At 34.9% G+C, this 6,000-nt stretch overlaps 2 non-coding genes across 2 annotated transcripts; both read left to right on the top strand.

The window, feature by feature from the left end:
* Positions 1-2,794: 2,794 nt before the first annotated feature.
* On the top strand, positions 2,795-2,866 carry Trnaw-cca (transfer RNA tryptophan (anticodon CCA)). The gene has a single exon. It is a non-coding gene; the product is annotated as a tRNA-Trp (tRNA).
* A 2,846-nt stretch (positions 2,867-5,712) lies between these two features.
* Positions 5,713-5,784, top strand: Trnaw-cca (transfer RNA tryptophan (anticodon CCA)). The gene has a single exon. It is a non-coding gene; the product is annotated as a tRNA-Trp (tRNA).
* The last annotated feature ends 216 nt before the right edge of the window (positions 5,785-6,000 follow it).

The raw sequence follows: 6,000 nt of genomic DNA, 5'->3' as shown, positions 1-6,000 counted from the left end.
CACGACTAGAATATGTGTATATTTGAAAGGCTTATATGCTTTGTGTTAGGGATAGGGTTTTTAGATTATACACATACAAACAGGTGCATAATAGTCTATATTTATTTATATTTGTGGAGTATTCCATTCCTAGTTAGAGTGCTTAGTTATCGTTTGTGGTCAAAGTTGGTATTGTAATGTAACGCTGCTTTATGATAATACTTATTGTAGGTATATATTAACATTCCAATTACAAGCGTGCCGATACACCACAAATTCATACTTACTATAAATCGACGCACCTCTAAGTAATAACGACACTTACTGAAAAGCGTTGAAGAAAAGGTTAGCATAAATAGCTTAGCTAAATTAAGAAAGAAGCCATCCTCTCGTTACCCCTTAACACCATCTCAAGCGTCACCGTTTAATACTAAACTAAACGAAGAGAAACACAATTTGCCACTAACCGGATATAGGTGAGTACACTTTGCATAAATAATAAGTAAACATCCGAAAACGATTAACTAAAATAATCTATGCGTCTAGCACGCTTGTAATTGGAATCAGATCAGAATGTTGCGTGTTCAAATCACGTCGGGGTCAAAAGTTACTGTTTAGACTTTCTCAAACCATACGTTTACAAGTGATGAAACCATAATAGACTAAGTCTTTTTTTTTATTGACGAATGAAAGTAAATTTAATCTGTTCTTTCTTTATTCCAAGCTTAATGAAAACAAATAATAATGTACTTGCGCACCGTCTGCATCAAAGATCTTGTGGTGCAACAGTCGCACGTCTGACGCCAGGTCAGAATGTTGCCTGTTCAAATCTTATTGGGGTCAACAGTTACTGTCTTTTTCAGTATATATTCAGTTCGCATCCAAGGCATTGTGGTACAACGGTAGCGTGTCTGACACCAGATCAGAAAGTTGCGTGCATAAATCAAAAGATACTTTCTCAGTATATGACAGCAAAAACATCAAACCATTCGTTTACAACTGATGCAATCAGACTGAGTGAAAGGTAATTTGATATTTGATTGCATTATGCGATATCTTAATGAAAACGAATAAATACGTAATTGTGTATGGAGCACATCGAAGACTTTGTGGGGCCACGGTAGCGCCTCTGATTCCAGATCAGTACGTAGCGTGTTCAAATCACGTCGGGTAAAAAGTTACTGGGTTATTTTTCTCAGTAAATAACAGCGAAAACATCAAACCACAGTTTATAACGGGTGCAATCATAATAGACTGATTTTTTTCATTTACGAGTTAGAAGTCATTTGAGCTGTCCACTTAAGTAATCCAATTTGCCAAATTTTCACTACTAACGATTATTATGATATTGTCCCATTGGCTACCTTATCCTCAAGAACCTTTGGGCCCTTATAAGTGATGACTACTTTGAAAAAAAAAAATTAATAAATAAGAAGCAAATCCGATATCTTAATGAAAACAAATAATAGTCTATTTGTGTGTGCACCGACCTCGTCAAAGCTCTTGTGAGGCAACGCGTGCACGTATGATTCATGATCAGAAGGTTGTGTGTTCAAATCATGTCGGGGCCAAAAGTGACTGAACTTTCTCAGTATATAAGAACAGCAAAAACATTTAAATTTTTAACAGCTTATCTGTGCGTGGCCAGTCAATTTTTTTCGAATTTCAAATCTCTGCCCAAGATTGTTCTGCGATTCCCTCATAAACACATGGCGCTACCCGGCCAGAACCCGCCCCAGTCGCGTGGTCTTGTTTCATTGGTCTTTCTCTCTTCGTCAATTTCTTTCTCTTTCTCTCTCTCTCACTCTCTTTCAATTTTCTTATCACATTGTTCTAGTTGAGTTCTGCCAGCTGCCACCCATTAATCCACTATTTCATAGATTCCAACTAAGAGATCTCTTAAAAATTCAAACCGTCACTTTAAGTGCAATTTTTTGTATCTTTCGTGTACTTGGTTCACCGGGTATATTCCTCAAGTATTTTTTGAAATTCTTTTTTATGACTTCGGTTGCTCGTATAATTACTGAATGATGGAGATCTTCCTAAAATTCCAGTTTCTTTTCATGTCGTACACAAGACTTTTGGTATTTTGTTATTTTTCCCTCTTGACTTCTATTAACTTCTACTAAAGTTGCTTCTTTCTCCTTGTCCCATATCTCTAAATCAGATTTAATAGCTTTGTTTTCTAGGTTCGTGGCGGTATGATTGCACAGTCTTATTGGCTGATGTATGACTTATTTCCAAATGTGTTTTTTGTAACACAGCGCGGATGCAAATGCATGAGAAGTGACGTCACCGGTGAGGGAAAAAGGACCATATAAAAGAAAAAGAGAGAGAAAAAAAATGAAGATCTCGGGAGAGACGAGATAACGTTCGAGATTTCATGAGATACATGGAGAACGTTCTAGATAACTTGAGTGATGTAAAGGCTGTAAGGACGTAGAAATAAATGTTGTACAGAACCAAAAAGTGAGTCGTAATTAGTTCCTATTTTTTGTCTTGTCCACCTTGTGGCTGAGGCCACAACGTAAGTACAAGTGTACAACAGTACACTTTTTGGTATGTGTCCTCAGGAATTGATGCTACATCCAATATTCATCCTTTTTTTTTTTTACAGATGGCCCATTAGAGATATTTACAAAATATAAATTGTTCACAGGAAATAAATTTTTATTAATTAAAACTAGTTTACAATAAATAAACTGAATAAAACCTTAAACAGTTTAAATGTATCTGTACGAAGTAATATGATCTTGTGTTTACGCGGTATAAACAAAGCAAAACAAAATTCGGCTTAGATGGCTTCTTTGTAGCTGGCCCTGTGGCACAACGGTAGCGCGTCTGACTCCAGATCAGAAGGTTGCGTGTTCAAATCACGTCGGGGTCAAGAAGTCCTTATTTAGTTCTTTTTTTTCAGTATATGGAAATATTTTAAATCTACGAGTTAGAATGAATAATGTGATAATATCGGTTAACCGTCCCCATAAGTAATCCAGTTTACAAAATTCCCATTACTTATGTTTACGACGTTATAATCATATCGACTACTGTATACTCATTAACCCTTATCCTCGAATGGTTTCAGGGCCTTGGTAAGTGATGATTCATGTGTAAAAAAAACAAAGAATAAAAAATAAACAACCCGTCAGTAGTCATTTTAACTTTAATACATTAAATTTTCCTGGTCGATCGATTTTGAAGATAAATAGACCGATATTAATTAAAGTACACTTTATATATAGAAGCTTTATTAGAGTTTAAATGTTTGTAAAGCAGTTTTTTTGTTTTTTTTTAAATAACAACCAATATTCAAATTGTTTTTAATATCGCTGTACATTTACAAGATCATCTCACTTTGTACATTTAAGGTTTTATTCAGTTCATTTATTCTAAATTAGTTTTAATTAATAAAAATCGATTTTCTGTGAACAATTTGTAAAGATTAAATTTGCGCTCTTTTCCCAGCAAATTATTTTGTTCAAAATTTAGTTAAATGTACGTTTCTGAAGGGGTCTTTTGTCGGATGAGGATTGATTATTGGTATAATTTAGATATTTCGAACTACTTTTCTGATGTTGAATGTTCCTATTTCCTTGTCTCCACACGAGGGCAGAGTTATACACAAAGTCTTTTTTTAACAAGAATCCTAGACTACTACTTCTACTCTCTAGCCGTCCCTTTTCCTTCCTTCCTTCTTTTTTTATTTTTTGTTTACATTTCTAGATACAAAATAGTTGTGTGGGAACGGTGAATTTGTTGACACATTTACTAATCTATTTCAATATTAGTTTTATTTCATTTTATTTACTTAGGTTTTATTTTTTGCTTCAGGGCTTGTTACAATTATTTTTTTTTAGAGTTTAAGTTTCTATAACTTGGTTGAAGGATTCCAATATGGCGTTTTCATTCTTACATTTCTCATCGGTAGGTTAATGTGCGGTTTTGCTGCTAAATGACTTTCGTCGGGGTTCGATTCGTAGGAAAATCATGTTCAATTTTCGATTTTTGAGCGATTATTCGGGAAAATAGGTAAGTTTATATGAATAGAGAGGATTCGTTTTTTCATGTTTGAGTGATCCGTCCGTGATTTTTCATTTGAATATACATTAATAGAAATGTTTCTGTCATGTCAAAAAAACAAACTATTTTCTTTACGTAACAAGTGTCAGGCTCATACATGAATTCCATAGCTAATATAACATACTGACCCAACGGGTCACGGGTAGTCGAGTGTAATATAATCTTCTGGTTTCTTTACTCGACATAAAAGTAGGATCAGAACGTTCGGGTAAGGCGTCGTTTTCGTGATGGCCTTGTGGCGTAACGGTAGCGCGTCAGAAGATCAGAAGGTTGCGTGTTCAAATCACGTCGTGATCAAATAATTCCATTTTATATATACGTAGAGTAAAATTTGAAAATATATACGACTGTTAATCAAAAGAAAAAAATGTGGAAAATTTAGGTAACGTTTCATTTGTTTACCTACGGATGCACAACGTTGAAGATAAAAAGTTGACAGCAGCTTATAGAAAAAAAGTAGGATTACACCATAATTTTCCACAACAGTGTAACTATTACAACTGAATTTGACTACTGTGTCACGATTCTTGCAGACGAAGTGGATTAAATAAAGTGTTCCGTTTTAAATTCTGTGTAGGTCCCATACCTCAGGAGAAGGATCCTCGAGTGTGACAAGATACGCATGATCATGTGGAGTTTACGTCAACCTAAACGTTGTGACTGCTACACTCCCTCTTTTCTGTCCACAGTCAGTGGAGGAGAATCCGTATATGACTGACACAATTTTTATTTTTCTTCCTATCCAGAGTGCCCCTTTTTGTTGGGAGTTAGATTTTCCTCACATTAAAAATAGACTTTGTGTCTAACTCTGCCCTCGTGAGGAGACAAGGAAATAGGAACATTCAACATTAGAGAAGTAGTTCGAAATATCTAAATTATACCAATAATCAATCCTCATCCAACAAAAGACTCCTTCAGAAACGTACATTTAACTGAATTTTGAACAAAATAATTTACTGGGAAAAAAGCGCAATTTAGATCTTTACAAATTGTTCACAGAAAATCAATTTTTATTAATTAAAACTAGTTTAGAATAAATAAACTGAATAAAACGTTAAACAGTTTATATGTATCCGTACAAAGTAAAATGATCTTGCGTTTATGCGGCATAAAAAAAGCAAAAAAAAATTCGGCCTAGGTGGATTCTACGTAGCTGTTCCTGCGGCGCAATGGTAGCGCGTTTGACTCCAGATCAGTAGGTTGCGTGTTCAAATCAGGTCGGGGTCAAGTTTTTTCAGTAAATGGAAATATTTTAAATCTATGAGTTAGAATGAATAATGTGATAATATCGGTTAATGTGATGAACCGTCCCCATAATAATTCAATTTACAAAATTCCCACTACTTATGTTTACTACGCTAAAATCACATCGACTAGAGTATATGAATGAACACTTATCCTCGAATGGCCTCCAGGCCTAGATAAGTGATGATTCATGCGTAAAAAAATAAAAAAATAAATTAAAAAAAACACTACACAACCCGTCAGTAGTCACTTTAACTTTGATACATTGCCTTTTCCTGTTCAATCGATTTTGAAGAAAAATAGACAGATATTAATGAAGTACATTTTAGTTTATAGAAGCTTCATTATAGTTTAAATGTTTTTAAAGCAGTTTTTTTTGTTTAAATAACAATCAGTCGTCTTCGTGATGGCCCTGTGGCGCAACGGTAGCGCGTCTGACTCCAGATCAGAAAGTTGTGTGTTCAAATCACGTCGGGGTCAAATAATTTCATTTTATATATATTGTGGAAATTATCTTCCACCATCTTTCTTTCCCTTTTCTTTCTCCTGTTTCGGTTCTTCCTTCCTTTCTTCTTAACCCCTTTCCTACCCCCTTCCCTAGCTTCCCCCTTTGTTTTATGTCACCTGACTCCCTTTATGCCCGTTGATTGGATGAGACGTTTTCGCGCTAAATTGACGCACGTGTGTGATATTTTG

The sequence above is a fragment of the Euprymna scolopes genome, chromosome 6 (assembly GCF_053919585.1).
Source record: "Euprymna scolopes isolate OS-2025 chromosome 6, ASM5391958v1, whole genome shotgun sequence".
NCBI lineage: Eukaryota > Metazoa > Mollusca > Cephalopoda > Sepiida > Sepiolidae > Euprymna > Euprymna scolopes.
This window is presented reverse-complemented; position numbering and strand designations above follow the sequence as displayed.